At 36.0% G+C, this 15,210-nt stretch overlaps 1 pseudogene; it reads left to right on the top strand.

The window, feature by feature from the left end:
- The first annotated feature begins 1,085 nt into the window (after positions 1 to 1,085).
- Positions 1,086 to 13,902, top strand: LOC148202017 (V-type proton ATPase subunit a2-like; annotated as a pseudogene).
- The last annotated feature ends 1,308 nt before the right edge of the window (positions 13,903 to 15,210 follow it).

Genomic DNA, 15,210 nt, shown 5'->3' on the forward strand with positions numbered 1-15,210 from the left:
TACGTTATGAAAGACTCCTATAGTAATACTTTATAAGTGACTATGATTGAAAATTAGTAAGAATCAATTATTTTAATATAAAATGATTTTAATATAAATAGTTTTTGTTATAAATAATTTTTATTATTTTAAAATACACCATTTTTTTAGAAATTATTTTTCTATAATTCTCCTACTTCTGTTTAAGGATTTTTTTTTGTTCATATGATTGAAAAACTAAGACTGTGATTGACAAACAAATTTTATAAATGAGGTATCATGATATTCTACCAACTATTCAACTCGTGTATAAATGATTGAGGTGGGGAAGAGAATGATAATAGGTCTTTACTCTGGATTTTTAGTCTTACAAATGAAAGATTAACCTTGTAAGTAGTAGGTTGATAAACCCATGTTTATGTCTGTGCAGAATATAAATGATATACGATACTACAAGTGTACACCTTTAGTGAAATTTATGTCAAAGTATGTATCTGGATAATCGAGTATAAAGTCAAATGATTATATGTACATATGAGTTATAAAATGTTTTTAATGTTGAATTAATGTGTGATATATTTAATTGTTTATAAAGTTTTATTTTGAACAATTGCTCGTCATGTTGTCTCTTTGGTTGATTTTTGTGTGTTATTTTTTTTCTTTTGCAATATCACTTTATTGGTACGAGTCGATGAAATTCAAATATTGAAGCATTTATACCGGACAACAATAATACTACATAGAATCTTCATGGTTCAATAATTACTTTTAATTCTTTTAGATATATTTATTATTATAGTTATTTTTTTGTGTATGTATTAATACTATATCTATAAATCGTGATAAATATGTTTATTTTATTAATTTTATAACTTCTTATTTTAAACCACAGTAAGCTGTTAAAAATTGGAATACTACATTTTACAAAGTAAGGTTAAAACATTTACAAAATAAATAAATGTTATAAACAAATCTAAGATTTTAAAATAGGTTAGAGCAAAACTAAACAGAAGAGATAATAAAATATGATACATTAATAATAAATTATATATGTATATATGTTATTTGTATGCGCGGGAAGTTGAGAAAACATTGGAAACCGCGAGATGGAAATAGCGGCAAGATTTGATTTACCAATGAACTCTTTTTCTGTAGAGCCAGAGCATTTGCCTCACAGTTTGGTTAATTTATTTTGTGTTTGTGCATTTTTAGAAGTCCTAACGATGAATCGAGGTCGCTCTCTCCCAACGATGGATCTGCTACAGTCAGAGAGCCCATGCAAATAGTTCGATTGCTCATTCCAATCGAATCAGCTTATCGATCCATCTCTTACCTCGGCGATCTCAGCCTTTTCTAATTCAAAGACGTGCGGCTCCTCTTCAGTTCTCATTGCTCTTGTTTTAGATTCTTTTACACTGAATTTTGAAACCTACATTGCTATGACATTTGATGCTCTGATTCACTTTTTTCCGTTGTGTTTTGATGCCTTCATCTATCTGAATGTTATTTGTTTCTTACATTGGTAACTATTTATTTAATTTTTTTTGTCAGCTTAATGTAGATAGTATTATGTCTTTCAGGAAACTTTAAGCTCCACACTATTAATTTTGGTATCGTATGCTAATGGAAATTATCAATGTTACTAAAATACCCAATATCCTCGTACGTTTAACAGTTGTGAAAAAAATTCGTGGCAGCATATTTAAGAGAATTGATTTTGATTTTCTGAATGGAAAAACTTATCATTTTATCATCTAGATTAAAATATGTGAGGAAATGGCGCGTAGGCTGCGGTTGTTTAAGGAACAAATGGCGAAAGCAGGTGTATCACCCTCAACATGGCCGGCAGGTGAGGATAATGTTGATCTGAAAAGTTCGGAGGTCGTTTTATGCTCTGAAAATTGTCACCGGTTCTTCTGTTCAAGAACGCAGTATCTGGTGATTATTTTTTTGTTTGTCTTGGTTAAACTTGAAGAACTTGAACGTGATCTTCAGATTAACGCAAATAATGAGAACTTGAAACACGCTTACAATGAGCCATCAGAGCATAAACTTGTTCAAAAGAAGGTATGATTTGCTAAGTTCTTCACTGCCACAAATTCTATAATCGCTTCTGATTAGGCTAACTCTGCTGTTGATCTTTCTTGTGTTTAAACTTTAAATAGAAGTGTATACATACAGTTAGTACAGAAGCAAACTTTTTCTCGGGCTAGTTGCATTCATATATGATCATATAGCTTGGTCTTTTCTTTTCTCTCCTTGATTGGATAAGAAAACAGAGGTCCAAGTGGTAATGCCTTTTTTGATATATCATTTCAGGTTGGCGAATTTTTCTATTCAGCCAAAAATTAATGCCGTAGCTCACCAGAAAAAGCTTGAATTTCAGATAACTGCTGAAAGATCTATTGATAGCCCATTATTATTGGAACAGGTTAGCTGCAGCTTTGTAGTTTCTATTTGTTAATTTAGAGTTTTGTTCTCTTTCTGATGCTAAGAAAATTTATGCCCAGGAGAAGATTACAACAAAGCAAATTAAGCTGGGGTTTATCGGTGGACTTGTTTCGAGGGAAAAATCAGTTACATTCGAAAAAATTCTATTTCGTGCTACTGGGGGAAACGTTTTTCTCAGACAGTCAAACAGGCTGTGGTTGAACATTCTGTTCTTGATCTTTTGTCAGGGGAGAAGGTTACTTTAAATTCTTAAATTTAAGTCTTGAGCATCTTGCAATTAGATATGTAGAAACTAATTACTGATTATTACGAACTTGATAGGTTTCAGGAAGACTTGCAGAATTGAAGACTCCATGCAGGATTGCTTCACCGGAGCACTCTATTGCAGACAATTGGATATCACTATGAGCAGTGGAGCCTTCAGTTTTGTTTCATTTTAGATGAAGTATTTCATTGTTTTTCATGTTTTCCTTTTCAGCTTTATTTCTAAGCTTCTGCAATTAATCTTCATTCCAATGCTAACATTTCCTTTCTTGCATTTTAACTTATTGATGAAGAAGGAAATATGCATCTATCACACTCTAAATATGCTAAGTATGAATGCGACAAAGAAATGTCCTATTTTTGCAATAAACCGGGTCTGTCCTGGAATTGTGATTTAATTTCTGATGCGTTGTGCTGAGGCATACGAGTAATGCCGGTTTTAATGGATGGCATAGCTAATTAATTTATTCAATACTTGACAGATTCACAAAGTATTGCAGCAGTTCTCAAGTTGAGGCGATATTTCAGGTTTTAGGGACAAAGGAATCACAGCCTGCCTATTTTTGCACAAACAATTCACTTATTCTTTTCAAGAAATAGTAGATGCCTATGGGTGCTTTATTTAGCCCTCAGCATGAGAATTTCAAATTTCATTCTCCTCTCATTGAAAAAAATCCCCATCAGGTAATTTTGATTTGACTTGCTCTTTCAATCATAAAGAATCATGCCTAAAGATTCAATAGTTTTAATCCAATGTGATGGCGCATGTTATACGGGTCCTCTTGGTCAATCTAACTTTACTCGTTTGTTTATTTGTTTTGTTATAGCTGAGAACAAATATAGAAAGTGAAATCACTACAATATTAGCTTCTGTCATGCTTGGTGGCTTGTTAGCAGCAACAATTTGTCACTATTTATTCTTAGAATATGACCAGTACAGATCATAAAATATCTGTGGATTAATATAAATTTTTGAGACATAATCTATACAAAGAAGAAATTTTAATCCATCAATGAATTTTAGAAATATGTTTTTTCGATTAAAACTTGATCACTATTGTGACATCCCCAATATATACGACATGTATATATAATAAAGACGTCATTCAGTTATAATATTGGAAAGCAGTTAGAGACATAAGGCAGACTATATGAGTTACAGTCATCCAAAATAAAATCAGAGTTGGTCTCTTAAACACAGAGGACCACTGAAAATTTTCTTTTAGAGTAGTTCTACAAATCAAAAGCCTAAGCATACTAAGCTGCAACATCACCGTCTTCCAGTGCTTGCTCCACACATACCTCTTCTTCATCTGCTCACATCCAATTGGATGATCATTGCAAAAGAAAACACATACAACATGCACAAACACAAGCAAGCAAGGGTGAGCTAGATATAAAAAAACATGTTATACAGATAGCACAGTTAATTCATGTTATCATACATAGATTCATATAAAAGAACAATTAAGGCATACTCATTAAACCATAGTTCACACACTCACACGACATGTAAAAGTTCATCAATCATGGTAAATTGGCATTACAAAACTTGTTACTTTATACCCCGACCTGTTACTTTATAGACCGACTCGTCCGGACTAGAATGATTACCGAGCTATGGCGGGTCATGCACTCGTTGTGGCTTTATGAAACTTGGGCACTACCGCCCTGGCACTACCGCCTTGTGAAACTTGGGCACTACCGCCCGGTGGAACTTTGGGCACTACCGCCCGGCCACAGTCACGAGGTTAATCCGTTATCACTCACCTTGGATCATATGGAAGCATCCAAGACTAGGACCTCCTGCTACTCCTCACCACATGTTCAATCCTCTCTACATGAGAAGAAAGACCATTGGAGTTTCAGGATGACCCCCAAAACTGAGCTACCATGTAATCATTCTATACAACCCAAAACACCACCATGTATCCTCTCCTTGAGGATCATGGAATTACGTCCATCCATCATACTTTTCAAAAACCACATACTTTCACTTTTACATTGCATACAAACGTAGATATAATACTAATTATACTTCAAAAGACCACAAACAACTTAATAAGTCATCAAAATCACATGAAACCATTCCATGTACATTAATAGGCAATAACAGTCCAAGAAGAACCACTAAACAACACAAAACCCCTTAAACTCATACTTAGACAAGGAAAACAACTTTGAAACCATCACCAACCGTTCCGGAAAGGTCCAAAACCCCTAAAACGACCTAGAGAACGTCCAAAAATGATATCCGAAACCCCAAAAACTACCAAAAACTGTCCTGAATGATTTTCCGACAACAATAATCGATTATCATAAGTGATAATCGATTATTTGCGAGAGCTTTGAAGAAGATACAACTTTCTGACTAGAAATAATCGATTATCAAGTGAGATAATCGATTATCAAGTGAGATAATCGATTATCAAGTGAGATAATCGATTATGCTTTTCATTTTTTGACAGCAACGTGATTTTTCTGGTTTCGGTGCATCTTAGACATATCCAAATGAACAAATAAAAATCTGTAACTCTAATATTGATATGAAACATGTTTATATATGAAAGTAAAGCATTGCATTGGTCATTTGGATAAGAATTAGATGTACTAAACCAACTCAATTTCTACTCCAAAACATTTAACTCAATAACTAGAGGACCCAAAACCCAATTTTTTATTAACTCAGGACCCAATTTCAATCCTACCATGTTGCTAATGGCTTTCCTCAATTTTATGACCTTAGCCAGTTCTAATAGACTCATACCAGCCAGCCCCACTGCCCAATTTCCTTTATCTCACTTCCCTTTACCGTAAGCTGACACAGTACCTGCACACCTATTTATTAACCCCAATACCAAAATTTCATACTCCAGTTCTCTCCAACAACAGTCAGTACAACCAACAAATATATCCAGGTAAAATCAACATCCGTACAGCATGATCACACAATTTCTTCATTTTCAACCAACACAATTTAAACATGTTCATCACCAAAACAACATAACAGTAAAAAAAACAAAATAAATTAGACAAGCATATCATACATCATCTAAAATTGTAACTAGCTCCCCTTACCTGAAAGTCAAATAGTACAGCTCAATAAAATGCCCTAACAGTATCCTCCACACAGCGCAGAACTTGACAGAACCTACAGATCACCAAATTGGTGATAGAACATAGCTCTTAGAGCTCGAATAAACAGAGAATCAAAATGAGCTCCATGCAACCAGTAAAGTTGCATGCCCTAATATCCAGAAAGTTGAGAATTTGACTTACCCGTCCAAATGAAAATCTAATCTGATAGGATGGAAGCTCTCAACTCCGTGAGCGAAAGGACACCACCTATTTGAAATTTAAACGGTGGAAAGTGGTGGAAAAGTAGAGAGAAGTCAGAGCAAGGAGAAGAGAAGTGGAACTGAGTTTTAGAGAGAGAAAGGGAAACTGGAAATAGGTTCAGAGTTGGGAAAAAGAGGAAACCCCTCCTAAGGTCTTGGTGCCTTTAGCCCTTTGGGCCTGGCTGCCTTAGAAAATAGGACCTCCTAGCCCATAATTTTCAGGACCTTACATTCTCCCACACTTCAAAAATTTTCGACCTCGAAAATTAGACGTATCAACTAGAAGGAATAATCCATCTTCATCATAGACTCTAGAACCACCACTTATTTGACAAAATACTACTCCCCCCAACTTGACTAACATGAAAACATTGCCTCTGTACTAAAATGCTCTAATGCTCAATAGTGTGGATTGATTTAGCCATTACTTTCAAGACAATTATGAACTCCTAAACTTCAGCTATTAAGAATCTTTCTTTCGCACAACCAACCCTATTGTCTCTGCCACATCGATAACCACTTATCAATCCTTCACTACTTCCAAAAATTCTCTTCTAAAGTTCTGCTAGCCTTCACTTCAGATCAACCCTTGACTGATACCCTTTTATCTCCTCTTGTTTCTTTTAAGAATCACCATACTAATGACTTGATCACTACCACTTCTGATTTAACTACCGTCTGTTATGCTCTTGATCACCTTTAACCACATCCATTCTAAGGACTTCACATTGCTTTACTGATATCCACTCTTGAGTAGCATAGTTTCCAACTATACTACCCCATTACCAAGTTAAATCTTTACTCCGTTGCAGCGACAAAACCAATTTGAGCACTCTATCTTCACTTCGTTATCTCACTAACTTGAACCATATGTAAATCTTGATCCACTATCCTGCACTCATACTTAGATCTGTAACCTCTTCAACTTGAGATCACTAGCTTGATCAGTATCAGGCCAACTCATGATACATCTCAAACTAGGATGGTCCAACCTGCTCTTTCTCAACCATTTTGAGAAACCCACTAGTTATAGTATTTCAACTATACTAACGAAATCACTTTACAGCTTCACTAGAGACCCCAATCTTCATATTCTTCAACCAACTCTTACTCAATCCTTATCAAACCAAGAACCTGAATCTCTCTTTGTTCAAACCATCTGTTAACATAACCTTACCTCTAGATTGCCACTATAACTCAAAACCACAGCTCAAATAGTCTCCTTCGTCCATTGACCCACTCTTCCCATTCCAAAGCCATTAATACTTTCTCACTTTAAAGTTGACCCTGTAGCTTGCAACCGAAGGCTCACTTATCTTCCCTGCCTGATACATGTTTCTTTCACACCTAAACTCACTTCTGACTCTTGAAGATTACCAAACACTCCCAACTCATGCTCATATAACAACACCAATACTGTTTCAAAGAACTCGTCCCTCACAAACCACCAATCCACAATTTTGAAAGCTCTTCATGCATACCTATTACTAACAATAACATGCTCACCATCATCCGCTGCACTACTCTGATCCTTATACTTCCTTAGTCACCAATTTACTGAAAAGAACACTTCCTTCATGACAACTGTAACCAGAAAATGATCACCCTCGAAGAACCTTTCTCGGAACTTCTATGACCTTACAAAACCCTGAAAACTCTTCCCTTGCATAATAGCCTTGTCATTCCATTTCCTCAACACTGTTTTCTACTCCACAAAACGACCATGCCCGAAATCACTCCTGATTGTTAAGACTTATACTATACTGTGCCAACATGTCCTCTATTTCTCTTCTGCAATTCTTTAACCTTGTAGTTCTCCCTATGATTATACTGAGTCCAAATATTATTTCTCTAACTCAACCTCCATCTTCCTCTTGCACTACACGACTTAAACAGGAACCACCCAAAAATTTCGGACACTGGTGTTGCCTAAGACCCCACTCCAAAGTGAATTCCACTTCTCCAAGTTATAAAATCCCATACTTGTTGCCGAACACCGACCAAAACCCTTACACCATAGAGATTTATCTTCTCTTTTTCACATATCCATGTTAACCTCTTTTGATTCTCACACCCCTTTTTCTTCACTTTCCAATTTGATCCAAAATTGATATATAACCGTTGACTTTTCTTCTTGAAATACGAAGCTTCTATTAAAGACTATAAAGCACTAGAGAACTAGTTTGAAACAACAAACCTCCCTTGAATCACACCTCAAACTTACGAAGGAACAACATCATCTCTTCTTCATTTACAATTTATAGACATCTTGAATTCTCATAACACTTGCTTCCATCTTTCGCTCAACTATACTTGATGCACCACCTTCGTTCTCCTTCCCTGTCAAGAAACCACTCCATATAAACTTCAAACTTAAGCCCTTATATTAGCTCCACAAACGCCACATCACTCATAATTCTTCTTGCACTCATCCCGGCCAGATTAACTTAAAACCTTCTTCTTCAAGAATTGCCCTCTTCAACTCGGAATCGTCAAAATGCAAACCCTATCTTTAATCCTCTAAACCTCAAGATACTCTTAACCAACAACACCAATCCTCTGACCTTATCTGAACTTACCAACTCACTGCCTTCTGCAATCCATCATTCAACATCCACTTCTCTCTTGATCAAACTCAGCCGAACACTGAACATCACTATAAAACCACACCCAAAGAAAATTAACTTTATCACAACCTGCAACTTCATAACTCTGAACATCTCAACCAACCCAAACTTCTCTGATCATTCTCGATACCTTCTTTAGCAACTTATACTACAACCACCCTTTATCATCTGTTCTAAAACCCTTCTTCTCCTTTCTTCATCCACTGTGCTCTTAATTCTCTGACCTTATACTTTCTTACCAAACTGACATTTTGGTGTACTCCTTCCTTCGACATTTGAAATCTCTCATCTCAGCCAATGATCAAACCTTTATTCTATACGAACCACTAATCTTGAAACATTCTTCTAAACTTGACTATGCATTATCCAATTGCGGTTAATGCTTAACCACTCCATTTGGTTATTTAACTCACAGTCCTAAAATACTTCAATTCTCCTCACACACTTCATGTTCCCTCAACTTGGAGATCCGACTTCTATTACACCCTCCTTAAATCCGTTCTATGTTTTACACACTGCTCCTCAAACCCTTCTTCTTCTACTTCCTATCAAAATAACGATTTCCCGTGGTCCACTTATTTCTTTCTTAACTTAAGCTTCAAACCATCTATCTCTTCTCTTATTCAGATTCCAATCACCGCCGATACATTGGTCCATATTACAAATCTCACCCAATGCTACTCCGTCGCTCACCAACACTTCCCTTTCTTCTAACCTCTGACGTTACTGATACACTGAACTAAACTGATCTCTCAAACTTTGTCACACCCATGCTTACCCAAAGCTCATCTTATTCTAACCTTCAAACCCAACTCTTCTTGTGGAATACACGGTATCTGACCTTCTGACTCTATTCTTGAAAACTTCTTCACCCCACAAACATTACTTATAAACTCCAACATCTTCACCCATCCTTTGAAACCTAAACTCTGGTCTTCTATCTCCTTATCTTCGAGGCAAGAATTTGCCTTAAAGGCTCTAACCAATTCTAATGAAGGTATATATATCAAGTTGTCCTTGAATCTGCATCCCTCTACCACTATAGAGCACAGTACACTACCACAAAGGCAAGAACAAGACATAGATTTCTAAAGACAACCACAATGGAACCACAACTCTATCTTTCCCCAAACCTTCAGAATTAAGAAAGGAAAATCATCTCTGGTAAAAGTCATGAGTGTGCATCCTCATCACTCCTATCAAGATGTTTTCTGTTCTCAAAACCTCTAGTTAGAAACAATAATCTACTATCTAGACTTGGAGGAAATGGTAAATTATACCATTTAGACTCAATTCTTCATAGAGAAGACACGACAAACCCACAACTCACAGGTCATCCTAAGGACAAACTGCTCTGATACCATAAGTGTGACATCCCCAATATATACGACATGTATATATAATAAAGACGTCATTCAGTTATAATATTGGAAAGCAGTTAGAGACATAAGGCAGACTATATGAGTTACAGTCATCCAAAATAAAATCAGAGTTGGTCTCTTAAACACAGAGGACCACTGAAAATTTTCTTTTAGAGTAGTTCTACAAATCAAAAGCCTAAGCATACTAAGCTGCAACATCACCGTCTTCCAGTGCTTGCTCCACACATACCTCTTCTTCATCTGCTCACATCCAATTGGATGATCATTGCAAAAGAAAACACATACAACATGCACAAACACAAGCAAGCAAGGGTGAGCTAGATATAAAAAAACATGTTATACAGATAGCACAGTTAATTCATGTTATCATACATAGATTCATATAAAAGAACAATTAAGGCATACTCATTAAACCATAGTTCACACACTCACACGACATGTAAAAGTTCATCAATCATGGTAAATTGGCATTACAAAACTTGTTACTTTATACCCCGACCTGTTACTTTATAGACCGACTCGTCCGGACTAGAATGATTACCGAGCTATGGCGGGTCATGCACTCGTTGTGGCTTTATGAAACTTGGGCACTACCGCCCTGGCACTACCGCCTTGTGAAACTTGGGCACTACCGCCCGGTGGAACTTTGGGCACTACCGCCCGGCCACAGTCACGAGGTTAATCCGTTATCACTCACCTTGGATCATATGGAAGCATCCAAGACTAGGACCTCCTGCTACTCCTCACCACATGTTCAATCCTCTCTACATGAGAAGAAAGACCATTGGAGTTTCAGGATGACCCCCAAAACTGAGCTACCATGTAATCATTCTATACAACCCAAAACACCACCATGTATCCTCTCCTTGAGGATCATGGAATTACGTCCATCCATCATACTTTTCAAAAACCACATACTTTCACTTTTACATTGCATACAAACGTAGATATAATACTAATTATACTTCAAAAGACCACAAACAACTTAATAAGTCATCAAAATCACATGAAACCATTCCATGTACATTAATAGGCAATAACAGTCCAAGAAGAACCACTAAACAACACAAAACCCCTTAAACTCATACTTAGACAAGGAAAACAACTTTGAAACCATCACCAACCGTTCCGGAAAGGTCCAAAACCCCTAAAACGACCTAGAGAACGTCCAAAAATGATATCCGAAACCCCAAAAACTACCAAAAACTGTCCTGAATGATTTTCCGACAACAATAATCGATTATCATAAGTGATAATCGATTATTTGCGAGAGCTTTGAAGAAGATACAACTTTCTGACTAGAAATAATCGATTATCAAGTGAGATAATCGATTATCAAGTGAGATAATCGATTATCAAGTGAGATAATCGATTATGCTTTTCATTTTTTGACAGCAACGTGATTTTTCTGGTTTCGGTGCATCTTAGACATATCCAAATGAACAAATAAAAATCTGTAACTCTAATATTGATATGAAACATGTTTATATATGAAAGTAAAGCATTGCATTGGTCATTTGGATAAGAATTAGATGTACTAAACCAACTCAATTTCTACTCCAAAACATTTAACTCAATAACTAGAGGACCCAAAACCCAATTTTTTATTAACTCAGGACCCAATTTCAATCCTACCATGTTGCTAATGGCTTTCCTCAATTTTATGACCTTAGCCAGTTCTAATAGACTCATACCAGCCAGCCCCACTGCCCAATTTCCTTTATCTCACTTCCCTTTACCGTAAGCTGACACAGTACCTGCACACCTATTTATTAACCCCAATACCAAAATTTCATACTCCAGTTCTCTCCAACAACAGTCAGTACAACCAACAAATATATCCAGGTAAAATCAACATCCGTACAGCATGATCACACAATTTCTTCATTTTCAACCAACACAATTTAAACATGTTCATCACCAAAACAACATAACAGTAAAAAAAACAAAATAAATTAGACAAGCATATCATACATCATCTAAAATTGTAACTAGCTCCCCTTACCTGAAAGTCAAATAGTACAGCTCAATAAAATGCCCTAACAGTATCCTCCACACAGCGCAGAACTTGACAGAACCTACAGATCACCAAATTGGTGATAGAACATAGCTCTTAGAGCTCGAATAAACAGAGAATCAAAATGAGCTCCATGCAACCAGTAAAGTTGCATGCCCTAATATCCAGAAAGTTGAGAATTTGACTTACCCGTCCAAATGAAAATCTAATCTGATAGGATGGAAGCTCTCAACTCCGTGAGCGAAAGGACACCACCTATTTGAAATTTAAACGGTGGAAAGTGGTGGAAAAGTAGAGAGAAGTCAGAGCAAGGAGAAGAGAAGTGGAACTGAGTTTTAGAGAGAGAAAGGGAAACTGGAAATAGGTTCAGAGTTGGGAAAAAGAGGAAACCTCTCCTAAGGTCTTGGTGCCTTTAGCCCTTTGGGCCTGGCTGCCTTAGAAAATAGGACCTCCTAGCCCATAATTTTCAGGACCTTACAACTATAACACACACATATGTCCAAACTAAACCCAGTAAAAGTGTTAGAACCACATATATCAAGTTCAGGTCTCCACAAACATGTACTTCCTCTGATAATTATATAATTTATACATAATAATTGTTGTAACTTTTCAAGATATGGTAAGTACATAATTAACATATATATGGTAGTATCACTTACATCTTAAAATAAAGAGATTATCCCCTATCTTTATGATTGCATTATGAGTCCCGCCAAAAATGCGCTGGCCCCCAAAATTAAAATGAAACTTTGGTGATTATTCGTAAACCCCATTAGCAATATAAGAAGTGAAAAAAAAAATTACTTTATCAATCCAAGTATTTATTTTATTCCTTCTCATGCATGCTACCTTGCTCTACGTCCACGATATTTTCCATTCTTCTTCATTCTCGATTAAGATTTCCTCTTTGTTTTCCTTGCCATGGATCTCATGTTGTCTATAGATTTATCATATTTTACATTGATTTGTTTTTCGTAGGTCAACATAGAAATAGTGTTTTTTATCTCTCTATTGTGAGGATATGTGGACAGCTATAGCCTATATAAGAAATCAATCTCAGGCCCGTAAATCATGCAAAAAAAAAAATTCTCGATTAGATTGAAATTTATATCGTATTTATAAATTATCATATTAACCCAACATTTTCCTACTCCAATGATGTATCATGTATATTAAATTTACAGTGGAGCATACTTTCTGAAAAACCGGGGACTGGCATAAGATAATCAACTCTTTTGGCCAACATCCCAAGATACAGGTTTCCAACTTTTACAGACCTTACAACGGTAACAAATGTATTTTATGTAATTAAATTAGGATTTGTGTTTTCTTTTAGAGTGTGTCTGGCTAGCCTTTCTATTAATATCTAATATGGCTGAAGTGTTTGGCCACAGTAATGAAGTCATCAAAGTCCAATAACCGATTCTTTGTTGCTTCTTGATCTATTGATAATCAACCTGAAACTAAAATAATCGTTATTTCTTGACAGAGTCGTCAAGTACCACGAAGCAAATCCTGGTGTATACGCAATTATCACGTTTCCATTCCTTTTTTTGCTGGTGACTAGGGTCATGGCATATGCCTACTACTGGCTGCTTTGTGTCTTGTAGTCATAGAGAAACAATTTTCCAGTCAGCTACTTAACTCAAAGTCATCGATTTTTTGTAGTCAATCCGAACATTTCCTCCTATTTTATTTTATGCCTCTATCATTTTGTTCAATGTTGTTAATAACGACAGAAACTTGGAGACTTAATGGAAATGGCTTTTGGTATACGCTATGTTATTACGATGATGGAACTCTTCTCAATATGAACTGTCCACTGTTTCATTGATGTTAGCTTGTCTTACTACTTTTGGCACTTGTTTTTTGTACCATGGATACTAGCACCGAAGCCGTTTCTCCTGAAGAAGCAACATCAAGAAGTACACTCAAAACTACGATTTTATTTCTTTTCTTCTCATTTTTATTACATCACATTCTAATTTTTACTACCTTTCTTCCTCAGAGGCATCAAGGTTAATCTTACTCTTTGCTATACAAGACGGATGATCCTGTCGAATCAGAGTCACATAGTGTTCCCCGTGACCATGATGAGTTTGACTTCAGCGAGGTTTTGGTGCACCAACTCATACATATAATCGAATTTGCGCTTGGAGCTGTGTCTAATACAGCTTCGTATCTACTTTTTCGGGCCCTCAGGTTGGTAGTTGAAAGCCTTCGATTCTGGTATGTAAAATTTTGTTTCAATTAATCAAAATTCAACATAGACATGGAAATTGCCTTTTGATGAACTTGCATCCCGTGGATGGCAAGAACTTGAATGAAGTCCAACGGGCTTTGGAATCCTGATATCGCCTTAAGAATGGAAGAAACCTCCGAAAATTACTTGGTTTTTGAAGGAGTGTGAAACCATCATCTTTTGATTGTACACAGCCTAGTAATTTCGTGAATTGAATGCATCGCCCCTTGGTTAGATTTTTATAGATAGGCAAATGTAGGCATTTTATCATGGACGAAACCATGAAAGACAGTATAAAACCTATATCTTTAACTTACCAGTCAGTAAGCCCACATATCTTGGTTAGGTCCACATGTATGTGTTATTGATTTGATAACAAAGTTATCATTAGCTCTGATGAAGAAACCTCGACACTAATTTCTTGTCCTTTTTATTGTGTAAGCAAGTTTCAGGATCGGGCCCCTTTTCTGTCATTTCAAGGGTTGGTTGCTTGGAAATTCTAGTCAGGGTAGTTAAATGACAAAAACTGATACGGTTTTATTGTCGTCCACGCATTAGTTGCAGCTACTTGTTCTACAAGATTTTCATACCATTTTATTTTAGATAAATAGTGACTGGTGTAAAAATAGAAAAAGATTTATCTGGTAAGAAAATTATTGGAAATATAAAAGGAAATGACACTTTTTAGATGAAAGTTGAATCTATCAGAAGAGATTATAATATGGTGAATTAATGTTTGAATTTTCTTTTGAAGATACTTCTTTATTTATTACCCGACAATGCTTCAATTGTTTCTAAAAGATGATATTTGTGGGAAAGGGAAACACTTGTTTGATAATTAATCAGAGAAGCATTTAGTGCATACTTGATGTTCCTCAACTTTTAAGGCACTTTTAGCTCAACCCTT

This window comes from Vigna umbellata, chromosome 3 (genome assembly GCF_029865625.1).
Source record: "Vigna umbellata cultivar VRB3 chromosome 3, Vumbellata_1.0, whole genome shotgun sequence".
NCBI lineage: Eukaryota > Viridiplantae > Streptophyta > Magnoliopsida > Fabales > Fabaceae > Vigna > Vigna umbellata.